Here is a 17,728-nt window from a genome sequence, read left to right as displayed (position 1 = left end):
CCGCTGCTCTACCTTTCATCTCTTCCTTTAAGACGCTCCAAGATTTTGGTCACTTGCCCTAATATCTCCTCCTGTGGCTTATGTCAAATTTTGTTTGATTACACTCCTGTGAAGTGCCTTGGGACGTTTTACTATGTTAGAGGCGCTATATAAATGCAAGTTGTTGTTGTTGTAATTAAAGTTGCAACAGCTCTTGAACTAAACCAAAAACACATGTGTCGTATAGCAGCCAAAAGTAATAATACAGCGACTTACCTGTAATTCCTGCATGATCCCTTTAAATACTGCTGGCAGGGGGCCCTTCATGTTGTGATGAGCGAGGTCAGAACACTGCTTACTATTGAGTCAGGCCTTTGAAAATGGCTATGGGGGCCTCAATTCGGCACTGCACACTGACTTATGTCATGACAGCGCTGCTGCACATCTTGCCGATGTTCGATAGGCACGTGCTAAACTCTTTACCAAGATGGGGAGCTGTGCACTTCCTGTCAGAAGTGTGGGCGCGCACCTTGGTGGCCGTTTTCGAACCTTAGATGGCCTATGCGGCCCAATTTACCCCCTTTAACTTTACTACAGAATTTGCTTTGGCACTTGTGAGTTTGGAGCCTATGGGCTTACAGCTTCATTACCAGTGCTGCTGTTTCTACTGGTGTAATCCCCTGTCTCACTCATTTGTTAAAGTTTGTATGAACTGCATGCATCTGAAGGTATTTTAGAAGCATCTCACAGCACTACAGAATAAAACCTGAATGTTACACAGTCATGGTAATGGAGCGCAATTCTCAAAGAATTCCAATTGTGTTGTGCAAACTTTGCTATTTCCCACACATTGTGCTGTTTAATGTGGAGCGCAGGAGTCCACTGAGAATATCTAAAAGGAGAGCTGTAATCTGCTTGAGTAGCTTTCAGGTGACTCAGTTTCCAAATAGACTCCACTCAGAGCACCGCAATGTTAACGGCTGGGGAAAGCTTAACTGCAGCAGTTACTCAATTTGATTTGACATGAGCTTCTGTGAAATATTTTTTGAATCATTTTATGGATCACCAAGAAATCATTCTGGTTAAGTGCATTGGATACCATGGATGTTTCGATTTAAAATTTTGCACCACACCTTTGTTATTTTTTTTCCCATGGGTTTAAGCACAATGGAGCATAAAGCAAACCTGTGGCCATCTAATTTCTTTAAAAGCAACAACAACAACTTGCATTTCTATTGCGCCTTTAACATAGTAAAACATCCCAAGGTGCTTCACAGGATCAAACAAAATTTGACACCGAGCCAGATAGGGAGATTTTAGAACGGGTGACCAAAGGCTTGGTCAAAGTGAGAGGCTTTAGTCTTAAAGGAGGAGACAGAGGTAGAGATGCGGAGAGGTTTAGGGAGGGAATTCCAGAGCTGAGGGCCTAGGCTGAAAACACGGCCGCCGATGGTAGAGCGATGAAAATCAGGATCTTTATCATAAGACACATTTTCATACACCTTCCCTTAAAATGTCCTCCAATTTTGAGAAGTAAGCACTAATACAGGGTACAAGGTTTCAAATTCCTGACCATTACGTGCCTAAAAGGAAACAAGTAATTTGATAAGCATGTAAAATTAAACTGGACCTGCCTTTCAGTTGTGTACACTAGTCAATATATCTTATATATCACAAGCAGTCAAGCTTTTTTTAAAAAAAAATAGACCAAGGGGCTCTTTCCCTGGCCCCATGTCACTGGCAGGGCCTTGTAAGCAGTGGGTGACTTATCAGCAATTTGTGAGTGCTTTGCCCACAATATTCCTCCCCTTAATAACAATGACCAGAAAATTGTGGGCAAAGCACCTGTGATTTTCTGATAAGGCCCATGGATGAAAGCTCCAGTAGTCTAAGACTATCCTCAATCCAGCAGGTTGTACCTTTTGCTTTTAATTAAAAACAAAATGATTTTACAGACTCATTCAGTCCCACTAATTTATTCAATTAAAATGTAAAGCATATATCCAACATAATTATACTAACGCAATGTAATTAAAAGATGTATTAATTCAAAAAGTTGACCAAACTCCATGGGTGGTGAGAATTGACTCAAAATTGATTGACATGCATTGAATGGCTCACTGTGTGATTCATGGAGTGTCTTTTTGTAGTTTAGACCTTTTTGCTGTGTGGAATTCAATTATCAGGCGAGTATCTCAGACCTGTACATGTGTTAGAGTAAAAAATAAAACACAAAGCCTGTGCTTCATATAAATTGTTAATCTTATTCTAAAAATAAAATTCCCCTCCACTGTTTACTCACACATTTAGAATCAAACCTACTCAAAGTGTGTTATGAAAACACCAATGTGGAAAGTATTTAGCTGGATAAATGGGGACACAATGTAATTTTTAAAAAATACCAGCCTCATTACAGATGATAACTTAGAATATGAGAGGACTGCCTAAACATATCTTTTGGGTCAAACATGTTCTGAAAATTATAATCTGTTGCTAAGGAGTAAATGGCGGAAGGTAGTTTGGGATAGGGACATGCTGAGTCAGTATTAGTGTTGACTAAGTTATAGGTTTCCCCCATTGTCAATTAGTGAAAGATGTCTTCCAGCAAAAACATTTTAGGCTGAGGGTATCCTGGGAGTGAATTCAATAAAAAATTATTTCCTTTCTAAGGGCTGAATCTTCTGGTTTTGACCTAACATCTTCGTGAAAGAAAAGATTTTTCTATACACTTAAATCGGAAGACTGCTAGAGTTGAGATCTTTGCAATAAAGGTGCATTTTTGGAAATGCTCAGCAGGCCAGTCAGCATCTGTGAAGAGAACGGACAAGCTCATGGGCCAGATTTTGCTGGCGCAGGGCATCTCGTGCGTGCCTAGCTAATTGGACTTGTTCGTGCATTTTTTAAAAATGCCCACAAAGTTACTGGAAATGTGAGCTGATAACAGCGCATTGAGGGCAACTGGGGCCTTGGTGAATAACTGGACAAACTGTGTATCTCCTTACCCAAAACTATAGGATTGAGAAATAAACAGAGAAAGGAGGGTGAATTAGAGTTCAATGTTCGATGTCAAATCAGGAATAGAAAGAGAAATAAAGAAGAGGGAAAGAAAGATTGGATTAAGAGAAAGGGAAAAAAGAGGCAGAAAGGAAAAGTAAGGAAAAAAAAATTAATATTTAAAATTTGAAATTTTTAAAATCTTCTAAAAATAATTCACAACATGAAGGAATGGGACCCACACTTCTAATTGTTTACTTTCTGGGCAGGAAACGTTGAATGGCAGTCATTAACAATTATCACATCGTTACAATGGTACTTACACTTGTTAATTAGAAGACTTAACTTTTTGTGGCAAGTTTAATGGGCAATCAATGCATAAATGCAGCAACTTCATAAAAATCACGGGGAGGTTAAGCTTGAGTTGCCATTTTTGCAAAGCTAATGGTGGAGCGGCGCAAATTGGCCAGCAACTTATGGCAATTCGCAACTCATGGGGTATCTCTTCCTCGCCACAAGTTACTGGCTGATTTGAGCATTAATAATGGTGTGCGTCGTTCAGACATTGTTATTTTTTCAGCAAAATCTGGCCCAATGTTTCAGGTGCTGTTCAGAACTGTTGTGATGAAGGGTTATATACTTGAAATGTTGATCTCTCTGTTTTCTCCACAGATGCTAACTGACCTGCTGAGTGTTTGCAGAATTTTCTATTTTTATTTCAGATTGCCAGCACCTGCAGTTTTTTGCTTTTTATTTATATTGTGATTTTTGACTTAGTTTCTTCAGTACTTTCCCTTCAAGCATCCTGCACAGTTTGTGCCTGGAATTATAACGACACAGACAAAATTAAAGTGGTCCCTGGAGCTTTTTGAGCAAATAAATTCAAAACTGTTGGTTTTAATAGGGGACTTCAACTTTCATATAGATCGGGGTAAACAGACGAGCTCATGTCAGAAAGGTAGTGAATTTCTTGAGTGTGTTCAGGATAGCTTTCTGCAACAATATGTCCCAGAACCAACAAGGGGGCAGGCCATATTAGATTTAGTAATGAGTCATGAGTCAGATTTACTTAACAGTGCATGAACATTTATCTAATAGCGATCATAATATGATCGAGTTCAACGTTGTGTTTGAAAGGGAAAAACCTGTAACAGCTACGAAGATTCTAAATTTAGGTAAGGCCGACTTCAATAAGACTGTCCACAGTAAACTGGGCAAATCTGTTAATGGGTAAAATGACAGAAGATCAGTGGGAGGTGTTCAAAAAGAATTTAATGTAATAGAGAACCAGTTTATACCTCTAAGGGGCAAGAGCTCTACTTGCCAAATAAAACAGCCATGGATGATAAAAGAGGTAAGGAACAACATAAAACTAAAATAAAAATCATACAAAAATGCAAAAAAATACCACAGATCCTGGTGACTGGGAGAGATACAAAGAGCAGCAAAGGATGACAAAACAGATAGTAAGAGCTACAAAAGAGAATATGAAAAGAAACTTTGAATGGATAAATTTTTATGGATAAAAAATGGCAAATTTTTACAATTATATTAAGAAAAAGAGGGTGGTCAAGAGCATTGTGGGCCCCTTAAAAACTGATAATGGTGATATTGTAAATGAAAATAAGGAAATGGCGGACATGTTAAATAATTACTTTGCGTCAGTATTTACAGTAGATGAAGAGGATAGCATGGTGGACACCCCAAGAAAACTAATTTTGAATCAGGGAAGGGGACTCACCATCATTAACATAAGCAAATTAACAGTAATGAAGAAAATAATCGCACTAAAGAGTGTCAAATCCCCAGGACCAGATGGTTTCCATCCCAGGGTTTTAAAGGAAGTAGGTGAAAACATTGCAGATGCCCTGACTATAATCTTCCAAACTTCTCTTGATTCAGGAACCATTTGTTTAGATTAGAAAATTGCACATGTCACCCTGCTATTTAAGAAAGGTGAGAGAGCGAAACCAAGAAATTATGGATCAGTTAGCCTAACATCTGTTGTCCGGAAATTACTGAAGTCTATAATTAAGGATAGAGTGACTGAACACCTTGAAAGTTTTCAGCTGATCAGAGAGAGCCAGCATGGATTTATAAAAGGGAAGTCATGCCTGATGAACCTGATTGAATTTTTAGAAGAGGTGACTAAAATAGTAGTACAGGGGAATGTCTATGGATGTTGTTTATATGGAATTCCAGAAGGCATTTGATAAAGTCCTTCAACAGAGACTGTTAGCAAAAGTTGAAGCTCATGGAATTGAGGGCAAATTATTGGCCTGGTTAGGAAATTGGCTGAGCAGCAGGAGACAGAGAGTAGGGATAATGGGCAGGTACTCAAATTGGCAGGATGTGACTAGTGGTGTCCCACAGGGATCTGTGTTGAGGCCGTAACTATTCACTGGATAGAGAGCCACATATCCAAATTTGCCGATGACACAAAGATAGGCAGAATTGTAAGCAGTGTAGATGGAAGCATAAAATTACAGAGATATTAATAGATTAAGTGAATGGGCAAAACTGTGGCAAATGGATTTCAATATAGGCAAGTGTGAGATCATTCACTTTGGACCTAAAAAGGATAGATCAGAGTACTTTTTAAATGGTGAAAAGCTTGAAACAGTCGAGGTCCAAAGAGATTTAGGGATCCATGTACATAGATCATTAAATTATCATGGACAGGTACAGAAAATAATCAAAAAGGCTAATGGAATGCCTTTATGTCTAGGGGACTAGAATACAAGGGGTTAGAAGTTATACTACAGCTATACAAAGCCCTGGTTAGACCACACCTAGAGTACTGTGTTCAGTTCTGGGCACCACACCTTAGGGAGGATATATTGGCCTTGGAGGGAGGGCAATGTAGATTTACTACAATGATACCTGGACTCCAAGGGTTAAATTACGAGGAGAGATTACACAAACTATGGTTGTATTCCCTGGAATTTAGAAGATTATGGGGCGATTTGAATGAGGTTTTCAAGATATTAAGGATTACTGATAGGATAGATGGAGAGAAACTATTTCCGCTGGTTGAGGAGTCCAGGACTTGGGGACATAGCCTAAAAATTAGAGCCAGGACTTTCAGGAGTGAAGTTAGAAAACACTTCTACACGCAAAGAGTGGTGGAAGTTTGGAACTCTCTTCTGCAAATGGCAGTTGATGCTAGCTCAATTGTTAATTTTAAATCTGAGATTGATAGATTTTTGTTAATCAAAGTTATTAAGGGATATGGGGCTAAGGCTATGGAGTTGGATCACAGATCAGCCATGATCTCACTGAATGGCGGAACAGGCTCGAGGGGCTAAATGGCCTACTTCTGTCCTATATTACTCTAAAATGTATTATTAAGCTATAATTACAAAAAGTAATTTCTTTTCTAATGATCTTCTGGGAATTGGCTGTGAAAAGGTTGAGTTTTGCCTCCTGCCACCCTGGGGAAGTGGAGCAGGAAGTTAGGCGTATAAGGTAAAATCCAAAAAGTTCTGTGGACCAAGAGAGGGGGAGAGAGAGAGAGAGAGACAGGTGGTTAGCGAAGTGTTGTTGCAGTTGATTAACTTGTATCATTGGTACTGGTTTTATTAAATACACTCCATAGTATATTCACAACCCTTTTATCTAGTATTTCTGAGGGTCTTTACGCATTGAAATCAACAATGACACATAAGGAAAATAGGGTGGCAGAGATGTTAAACTTAAAATATAAAGATACTTAGGATTTAAATTCATCTACCTATAAAGTTTTATATTTTTGAAGTACAATTCTAATACCTGTAATAAAACCTTCATGCTAATACTGTACACAGTACAGGTGGGTTTGACTTCAAACCAGGCATATCAATTGTACAGAAACTTGAAGTTGAAACAATTTTAATAATATGTAGTCAATCGCTCTTTGGTGTTGTTGCACAGAAGAAGTGAAGACCAAGCGTAATCTTCAGGTGAAGTGGGGTTATGAGGAGGGTGGAATAAATGGACCAGGGTGCACAGATGAAATTCCATTCCCATTTTAAAGTTATAAACTCTGGCCTCATTTTTAATACATTGGCCTCAAAATTCCAATGGACATCTATTTGTCTCTCACTGTAATTTTGGATCTATCCAAAACTTTGCTGCCTATATTCTAACTCTCACCAAGTCCCGCTCGCCCATTACCCTTGTGCTTGCTGAACTACATTGGCTCCTGGCCCAGCAATGCCTCCATTTTAAAATTCTCATCTTTGCGTTCAAATCCCTCCATGGCCTCGCCCATCCCAATCCCTGCAACCTCCTCCAGCCTTACAACCCTCCAGGATCTCTGCATTCCTCCAATTCTGGCCTCTTCCGCATCCTTGATTTCCTATGTTCTATGGTTGTGCCTGCAGCTGCCTGGGTCCTAAACTCTGGAATTCCCTCCCTAAACCTCTCCACCTCTCTACCTCTCTCTCATCGAGTTACATCGAAACTACAGCACAGAAACAAGTCAATTGGCCCAACTGGTCTATGCTGGCGTTTATGCTCCACATGAGCCTCCTAAGCACATAAGAACATGAGAAATAGGAGCAGGAGTAGGCCATATGGCCTCTCGAGCCTGCTCCACCATTCAATAAGATCATGGCTGATCTTCAAAATTTGCAGATGATACAAAACTTGGAAGGGTAGTAAACAGTGAAGAGGATAATGATAGACTTTAAAAGGATATAGACAGGCTGTTGGTATGGGCGGACACGTGGCAGATGAAATTTAACGCAGAAAAATGCGAAGTGATACATTGGTAGGAAGAACAAGGAGAGGCAATATAAACTAAAGGGCACAACTCTAAAAGGGGTTCAAGAACAGAGAGATCTGGGGGTATGTGTGCACAAATCGTTGAAGGTGGCAGGGCAGGTTGAAAAAGCGGTTAAAAGAGCATATGGGATCATGGGCTTTATAAATAGAGGCAAGCGGGGAGGAGGGATGACAGCGATTGGGCATGTGGCAAACCCGCATGAACCAAGTTTGCCGTTTCCAATGCGATCGCACATTTATTGATAGTGGTTAACGTCCTCTCCGGGTTTCGCACCCAGCAGCTAGCCTGATTGACTAGGGAGGCGGGGGGGGGGGGAGGGGAGCAAGAAAGAGAGAGAGCAAGACGTCAAACGACGCTGGAACGGAAGACCGGGGGGCAGGGGAGGAGGGGGGAAGATCGGGGGGGGAGAGGGGAAGATTAGGAGGGTGAAGAGGGGTCATCGGGGGGACATCGGGAGGGTGAAGATGGGGACATCGGAATGGGAGACATCGGACATCAGAGCAGGTTTCAAAGGTAGGTGCATTTAGTGTTTTCACTTCCTTGCATGGTTTTTTATTTAATTTATTTAGTTTCTTCTTCCCTGATCCGGCCCTTAGCAGAAGCGGTGGGCAAGCCGCCCAGGTAAGTTAAAAATCTTTCTCCGTATTTAATCTGTCACGGGTAAAGTGCCTTAAGTACCTGAATGAGGTACATTTGGCTCTTTAACTGTCATCCCGCCGGCTTTAATTTAACAGGATTTGTGCAATTTTTTTTTGGAGACCCCGCCCCCAACACACCCGCATTTGCCTCCTAAAATCACCCCCCACAGAGTTCAAAAGTATGGAAGTCATGATGAACCTTTATAAAATGCTGGTTCGGCCACAACTGGAGTATTGTGTCCAGTTCTGGGCACCGCATTTTAGGAAAGATGTGAAGGCCTTAGAGAGGGTGCAGAAGAGATTTACTAGAATGATTCCAGTGATGAGGGACTTTAGTTACGTGGATAGACTGGAGAAGCTGGGGTTGTTCGCCTTGGAACAGAGATGGTTGCGAGGAGATTTGATAGAGGTATTCAAAATCATGAAGGGCCTAGACAGAGTAGATAGAGAGAAACTGTTCCCATTGGCGGAAGGGTCAAGAGGACAAAGATTTAAGGTGATTGGCGAAAGAACCAAAGGTGACATGAGGAAAAACTTTTTTACACAACAAGTGGTTAGGATCTGCAATGCACTACCAGAGCGGGTGTTGAAGGCAGATTCAGTCATGGCCTTCAACAAGGAACTGGATAAGTACTTGAAAGGAAAACATTTTCAGGGCTAAGGGGATTGGGCGGGGCAGTGGGACTAGCTGGATTGCTCTTGCATAGAGCCGGTGCGAACTCGATGGGCTGAATGGCCTCCTTCCATGCTGTAACCTTTCTATGATTCTAACTCCACTTACCCGCCCTATCCGCATATCCCTTGATTCTTTTAGTGTCTAAATATCCATTGATCACAGTCTTGAATATACTCAATGGCTGAGCATCCACAGCCCTCTAAGATAGAGAGTTCCAAAGGTTCACAACCCTCTGAGTGAAGAAATTTTTCCTCATCTCGGTCCTAAATGGCCTGTCCTTTATCTTGAGACTATAATCTCTAGGTCTAGACTCTCCAGCCAGGGGAAACAACCTCTCAGCATATACCTTGTCAAACCCTCTAAGAATTTTATACGTTTCAATGAGATCACCTCTCATTCTTCTAAACTCCAGAGAATATAGGCCAAAAACCCTATCAGGATACCCTTCTATTCCTTTCTCTCCCGTGTACTTATCTAGCTTCCCCTTAAATGCATCTATGCTATTTGCCTCAACTACTCCTTGTGGTAGCACGTTCCACATTCTTACCACTCTTTGGGTAAAGAAGTTTCTCCTGAATTCCATATTGGATTTATTAGTGACTATTTTATATTTATGACCTCTGGTTTTGGACACACCTATGAGTGGAAACATATTCGCTATGTTTACCCTATCAAATCCTTTCATTATCTTAAAGACCTCTATCAGGTCACCCTTCAGCCTTCTCTTTTCTAGAGAAAAGAGCCCCAGCCTGTTCTGCCTTCCTTGATAAGGATATCCTCTCAGTTCTGGTATCATCCTTGTGAATCTTTTTATACCCTCTCCAGTGCCTCTACATCCTTTCTATAATATGAAGGCTAGTGTGATCAAACCAAGGTTCTATACAAGTTCAACATAACTTTTCTGCTTTTCAATTCTATCCCGCTAGAAATGAACCCTGGTATATGATTTGCCTTTTTTATTGCCTTATTAACCTGTGATGCTACTTTTAGTGATTTGTGTATCTGTCCCCTAGGTCCCTTTGCTCCTCTGTCCCATTTAGATTCTAATAATCCAAGCAGTATGGGGCCTCCTTATTCTTCCTACCAAAATGCATCACCTCACATTTGTCTATATTGAATTTCATTTGCCAATTACACGCCCATTCTGCAAGTTTATTAATGTCCTCTTGCATTTTGATGCATTCTTCCTTTATATTAACTACATCCCCAATTTGGTGTCGTCAGCAAATTTTGAGATCGTACTTCCAATTCCCGAATCCAAATCGTTAATGTAAATTGTGAACAACCGTGGCCCGAGCACTGATCCCTGTGGAACACCACTTCCCACCTTTTGTCAGTCTGAGTAGCTACCCTTAACCGCTACTTTTTGTTTTCTGTTTTGTAGCCAGCTTGCTATCCATTCTGCTACCTGTCCCCTGACTGCACATGCCCGGCCCTTAGCCATGAGTCTACAAATGGTACCTTATCGAAGGTCGTTTGGAAATCCAAATATGTTACAGCTACTATGTTACCTTTGTCTATTCTTTCTGTTACTTCTTTAAAGAAATCAATAAGGTTGGTCAAGCATGGCTTTCCCTTCTGAAATCCATGCTGACTATTCTTTATTATATTTTCATTCTCTAGATGTCTTTCTATTACATCTTTGAGTAAAGATTCCATTATCTTCCTACCACCGACGTTAAGCTAACTGCCCTATAGATCCCCTGACTTGTTCTATCTCCCTTTTAAATATAGGAATAACATTAGCTGCCTTCCAGTCCCCTGGCATTATTCCCTTTTCTAATGAATTTTATATGTATGTAATAATGCCTCTGCTATCTCCTCCCTAACTTCTTTTAATATTCGCTGATGCCATCCATCCAGACCAAGGATCTTATCCTCCCTAGATTTGATTAGTTTATCAATTATCTCTTCCACCCCCCCCCATCTTAAATATTTTAATATCTTTTTCAACCTCTTCTTCTAATGTCCTGTCCATCTTATTACTCTCCCTGGTAAATATGGAGGCAAAGCAACTATTCAGTATTTCTGTCACTTTGCTGTCGTTATCTGTGAGTTTATCGTGTGCATCCCTTAATGGCCCTAACCCTAATCTGATTTTTTCTTTTGTTATTTATGTGTCTCTGGAATACTTTATTTCTTTTTATATTTTTTGATAATTTAATCTCATAGTTCCTCTTTGCTTTCCTAATTTTTAAAAATTTATTTCCTAATCTCTTCATATTCCCTTTTGTTACCCTCTCCTTTAATGTCTATGTACTTAGTATATGGTTTTTCTTTAGTTTCAATTTTACCCTTATTTCTTTATTCATCCATGGTGTGTCATTACCGGCTAGTTTGTTCTTGCATTTTAGTGGGATATATTTCCCCTGAGCTCTACTGATCACCTTTTGCTGTTCTATTTCTTTGCCTGTCAATTTTTTTTTCCAGTTTACTTGCCTTAGTTCCATTCTCATTTCCTCAAAATTAGCTTTTTTCCAGTCTATTACTTTGGCCTTTGTCTTTCTTATGTCTTTCTCAATCATTATTTTAAGCCGCCTTATGTTGTGATCGCTATTGCCTAGATGTTCCCCTATGTTCACTTCTCTTATTTGTTCAGGATCATGTCCCATTACTAGATCCAGCAGCGATTCTTCTCTAGTTGGGCTTCTCACGTCCTGGGTAAGAAAGGAATCATGTACACACTGCAAAAACCTAATTTCCTTTTCTCCTTTCCCAGTTTATTTGGGGTAGTTGAAATCTCCCATGAATGTTATTTGATATTTTTTACTTATTTCATAGATTTGCCTACATATTTCATCCTCCACTTCCCTTCCACTATTAGATGGTTTGTAGAATATATCTATTAATGTGATTGATCCCTTCTTATCCTTTGGCTCAATCCATATGGATTCTGTTTCAATCTTAATGTTACTTATGTTCCTTCTTTCTATTGCCAATAAGTTGTCTCTAATTAGTACAGCTACCCCATCCCCTTCTTCTTTCCCTATCCTTTCTAAATATATTAAATCCTGCAATATTTAACTGCCAGTCCTATTCCTTATGTAGCCATGTTTCAGTTATCCCTACTACATCTGGCTCCTCACTATGAATTATTGCCGCCAGCTCCCCTGTTTTGTTTCGGATGCTGTGCACGTTGCTGTACAGGCAATTTAATTTGTTTTTAGTAATTGTTGCCCTCCCTTTATGTTTAACAGTCATTTTGCACTTATGTTCTATAACTGTATTTGTTCCCTTTACTTTTATGTTACACTTATTCCTTAACTTAGTCTGACCTTTACTCTCATTTCTTATTTTTTCTTCGGACTTATGTTCTCCTCCCCAGATCCCTCCCCTTGTCTTATTAGATTAAAGACCTATTGACAGCGCGTTTTATTCCTTTCTGCTATGACACTGGGCCAATTCTGATTCAGCTGGAGCCTGTCCCAATGGTACAGCTCCTTCCTGTCCCAGCACTGGTGCCCGTCTCCCGTGAACCTCTCCTTCTCACACCACTCTTTCAGCCACGCATTCACCTTTCTAGAATCATAGAAAATTTACGGCACTGAAGGAGGACATTCAGCCCATCATGTCTGCGCCGGTTGAGAAACGAGCCACCCAGTCTAATCTCACTTTCCCGCATTTTGTCCATAGCCCTGCAGGTCACGGCTCTTCAGGTGCACATCTAGGTATTTTTAAATGAGTTGAGGGTTTCTGCCTCTACCACCCTTTCAGGCAGTGAGTTCCAGACCCCCACCACCCTCTGGGTGAAAAAAGATTTCCTCATTTCTGCTCTAACCCTTCTACCGATCACTTTAAATCTATGCCCCCTGGTTATTGACCTCTCTGCTAAGGGAAATAGGTTCTTCCGATCCACTCTATCTAGGCCCCTCATAATTTTGAACACCTCAATCAAATCACCCTCAGCCTCCTCTGTTCCAAGGAAAACAACCCCAGCCTATCCAATCTATCATAGCTAAAATTCTCCAGTCCTGGCAACATCCTCGTAAATCTCCTCTGCACCATCTCTAGTGCAATGACATCCTTCCTGTAATGTGGTGATCAGAACTGTGCGCAGTACTCAAGATGTGGCCTAACTAGTGTTTTATACAGTTCCAGAAAAACGTCCCTGCTTTTATGTTCTATGCCTCAGCTAATAAAGGAAAGCATTCCATATGCCTTCTTAATCACCTTATCTACCTTTCCTGCTACCTTCAGGGATCTGTGGACATGCACTCCAAGGTCCCTCACTTCCTCTACACCTCTCAGTATCCTCCCATTTATTGTGTATTCCTTTCCCTTTCTGATCTTGTTTATCCCTATGCCGATTAGCACGTGGCTCGGGTAGTAATTCTGAGATTACCACCCGTGATGTCCTGCTTCTTAATTTAGTTCCTAGCTTCTGATATTCCCTTAGCAGGACCTCCTCCCTTTTCTTCCCTATGTCATTGGTCCCAACATGGACCACGACAACTATCTCCTTTTAGTCACTCCTTAAAACCTACCTCTTTGACCAAGCTTTTGGTCACTTGTCCTAATATCTCTTTACAATCTCTCCATGGATGGAGACTCCCTAGCCAGAGTTCCCACTGCTGAGGCTCACTGGGGACCTGGTGTAATAATGATGACAGGTTTGCTGAGAAATATAAGGCATACCAACTCATAAATGGGGTCTCGGTCCAGTAAGTGGCCTGGACCTCTGAAGAAGAAAAAATAATCTTGGATTGAGCCCCTTGCTCAGGGGCCGATCAGTGCAATGCTGTTGTTGCGGGAGAGCTTGGGCAACCATCAATTTTTTTGTCTTATTATGCTCCTATAAAGCACCTTGGAACATTTTCTTATGTTAAAGGCACTATATACATGCAAGTTGTTGTTGTTCAACCACAGGTCATGACCCCTGGTCCTATTGTTCCATTGTAAGTGTGGACTTAGGAATTTATAATGGGCAAAATTGTCAGAAAAGTGTAACAAAATGTGGCAACAGGAAGTAAGACGTTGTAGACTGGAAGTATAGGAACATATAATTGTCCTGAAATTCCATGGGAGTTCTACCAATCTCCTGCTGTAACTTCAGCGAGAGATTGGTGGAATCCCCAGAGAAATGGTGGCCAGTTTACGGCAGGAGATTGGGATAACCACCACAGAATGTACAGGCCAAGTGTTTTAATGTATTATAGTTAATTTCAAACTAATATCTGGATGTGACACCTACTCTTTCACATAACAATAGCGAAAATATAGGGGTGACTCAAAATCGTGACTCAAGACTTAAAATGAAATGTGTACAGGAAATGCATGCTATACACAATATTTTTAATACATTAAAAGTAGATGTATTACAGGGATGGATGCTATATACCCAAGTGTACTAAGTGAGAATAGGGACAAATCCATGAAATGCCGATAGTCATTCTGAGGGAGTTGGTGAATATGGAAAGGTTACACTGAATTGGAAACAAACCAGCATGGTACTTACATAGAATTTGCAGCACAGAAACAGGCCATTCGGCCCAACTGGTCTATGGCAGCATTTATGCTCCACCGAGCTTCCTCCCACCCTTCTTCATCTAACCCAGCATATCCTTCTATTCCTTTCTCCCTCATGTACTTATCTAGCTTCCCCTTAAATGCATCTATGCTATTTGTCTCAACTACTCCTTCTGGTAGCAAGTTCCATATTCCAACCACTCTTGGGGTAAAGAAGTTTATCCTGAATTTTCTATTGGATTTATTGATGACTATCTTATATTTATGGCCCCTAGTTTTGGTCTCCCCTACAACTGGAAACATCTTCTCCACGTCTACTTTATTTTCAAGAAAGGCAACAAACTGGAGAAGTGTGCGGTAATGCATTTGGGAAGGGCAAACAAGGCAAGGGAGTACACAATAAATGGGAGGATACTGAATGGTGTAGAGGAAGTGAGGGACCTTGGAGTGCATGTCCACAGATCCCTGAAGGTAGCAGGACAGGTAGATAAAGTGGTTAAGAAGGCATATGGAATACTTTCCTTTATTAGCCAAGGCATAGAATATAAGAGCAGGGAGGTTATGCTGGAACTATATAAACCACTGGTTAGGCCACAGCTTGAATATTGTGTACAATTCTGGTCACCACATTACAGGAAGGATGTAATTGCACTAGAGAGGGTACAGAGGAGATTTATGAGAATGTTGCCAGGACTGGAGAATTTTAGCTATGAAGAAAGATTGGATAGGCTGGGGTTGTTCTTTTTGGAACAGAGGAGGCTGAGGGGAGATTTAATTGAGGTGTACAAAATTATGAGGGGTCTAGATAGAGTGGATAGGGAGGACCTATTTCCCTTAGCAGAGAGGTCAATAACCAGCGGGCATAGATTTAAAGTGATTGGTAGAAAGATTAGAGGGGAGCTGAGGAAAATTTTTTTCACCCAAAGGATGGTAGGGGTCTGGAACTCACTGCCTGAGAGGTTGGTAGAGGCAGAAACCCTCAACTCATTTAAAAAGTACCTGGATGTGCACCTGAAGTGCCGTCACCTACAAGGCTACGGACCAAGTGCTGGAAAATGGGATTAGGCTGGGTGGCTCATTTTAGGCCGGTGCAGACATGATGGGCTGAATGGCCTCCTTCTGTGCTGTAAATTTTCTATGATTCTATGAAAACAAACTCAGCACATTAGTTTTACTGCAGTTGGATGGAATTACCTATTTTGAAGGTAACCTACTAAGTGACAAACATGGTTTCAGAATAGGCAGATCCTGCCTGTCTGATCTTTTTGACTTTTTTGAGGATGATAGAAAGCCCTTGGAGAATAGTTTATCTCGACTTCTAGAAAGCCTTTAATGAAGTTCTACAGAAAAGTCTGCTGTGCAAGCAGTGAGCAACTCACTTGAAGATGGATAAAGAATTGGCTGAAAGAGAGGAAGCAGTGTGTCCCTTCTGCCCCTGATTGACATAAATTACCTGGATTCAGAAACAATATAAGTTTGTCAAATTTGCAGATGAGGAACACCTTTATGAAAATAATTTAGTGAGTGATGCTCAACATGGTTTCAGAGTAAGTCGATCCTCTTGACTTTTTGAGGAAGTGGTCAGAGAGGATAATGGAGTCTAATGTAGCATCAAAGGAGTTACAGAAGGAACCTGACAATATTTGCAAATGGGTAGAATTATGATGGATAAAATTCAATACAGATAAGTGCAAGGTCTTACACACTGGAAGATAAAATGAGAGCACATCTTCAAGCAAAGATTAATCAATACTAAGCGGTCTTCCAGGTAGGGTAACTGAAGCAAAAACTCTAGAGTCATTCAAGAGACAGTTAAATGCTGTAATGTGAGGATCATAGGTTTCTATTTAAAGATGAGCTAGATGGTCTGAATGGCCTCTCTCCTCTACCTGTCTGTGCAACACCCTATTTCCAAAAATGAGATTGCCTTTTTGGTGACTGTGTCTCTTTTCTTAGCTCCCACTTCACTGATAGACCAGGATCCAAGAGTTTGCCAATACAATGGCGGAGAGGTATTTTTCCAATTACTCAGACAAGCCAATGAATTTTTTAGTCACTGGAAAAATCAGATTAATCATCCTTCTTCTGGGCGTTCTTTTATTTTAAACTCATAAGACTACACATTACTTTTAAAAATCCAGTTTTGCAAAGAGTAGCTCTTTTTTTTCCCCCCAAATCCTTTCTGCGGAAAAATGGTCAAAGAAATCCTGAAACGTGGCAATCTTTTGTATTTCAATCCAGTAAACACTTAGGTGTTGAATTTCCACTGGGATTCTGCTGATTGTCCGCCATAACATTGGTGGAAGATCTGTGGAAACCCCAGAGAAACGGGGTAAATATTTGTTCACAACATTTCTCCAGAGTTTCCGCAGATGTTCCGTCAAAGTAATGGTGGACGGTTGGAAGAAACCCTGTGGAAATTGAACCCCTCTGTGTGTAGCGAAAGTCAAACAAAAAGTTTGATAGGCCGTGGGAAAGTGCAACAGTGTGACATTGAATGACATAACTAATCTTGAATCTTAAGCTTGTGGTATTACCCCATAAACTATTCTTTCTTTCATTCACCAATTTTGTAGAATTTGATGAAAATTTAATTGTAGTACAGATAATTAAATAGTTTAAACATATTTGTTTCTAATAGTTAACATTTTTAGTAGCTTTTAACACAGAGTGACAGATTATTCGTGCCTACAATTTGCCAGCTGATGGCATTTGGTACCAATCTGTCACAAATGTCTCCAGATATTGAGATGACAGTGGAAAACAAATTGGCAAGTGTGTAGATCATAACAATATTTTATAGGAGCAGTCCCATTTTTGTGAATAATCTCCACAATGATGATGATATATAAAACCTTGAACTTAAACCCAATGAATCAGATTTCTGAAGTATTTTAGATGATACTAAAATAAAGCACAGATCATAGCTAGGGATAAGCATTTGTAAGCCTGGAGACATTATGGGGGTGATTTTAAACCCCAAGAACGGGTGGGTTGGGGACAGGTGACAGTTGAAAATAGTTGTTTTTTGGGTCGCAACCGCAACCCGGCTTTATTTCCGGGTTTAATGTTGGCCCAAAAAACAATCACTTTCAACGCCCACCCGCTCCAACCTACCCGTTCTTGGGGTTTAATATCACCCCCTATATAACTGATGCAAAGTCCTCACTGGCCGGGATCGGATACTCCTAAACTATAGGAATCAGA

This window comes from Heptranchias perlo, chromosome 22 (assembly GCF_035084215.1).
Source record: "Heptranchias perlo isolate sHepPer1 chromosome 22, sHepPer1.hap1, whole genome shotgun sequence".
Classification (NCBI taxonomy): Eukaryota; Metazoa; Chordata; class Chondrichthyes; order Hexanchiformes; family Hexanchidae; genus Heptranchias; species Heptranchias perlo.
This window is presented reverse-complemented; position numbering follows the sequence as displayed.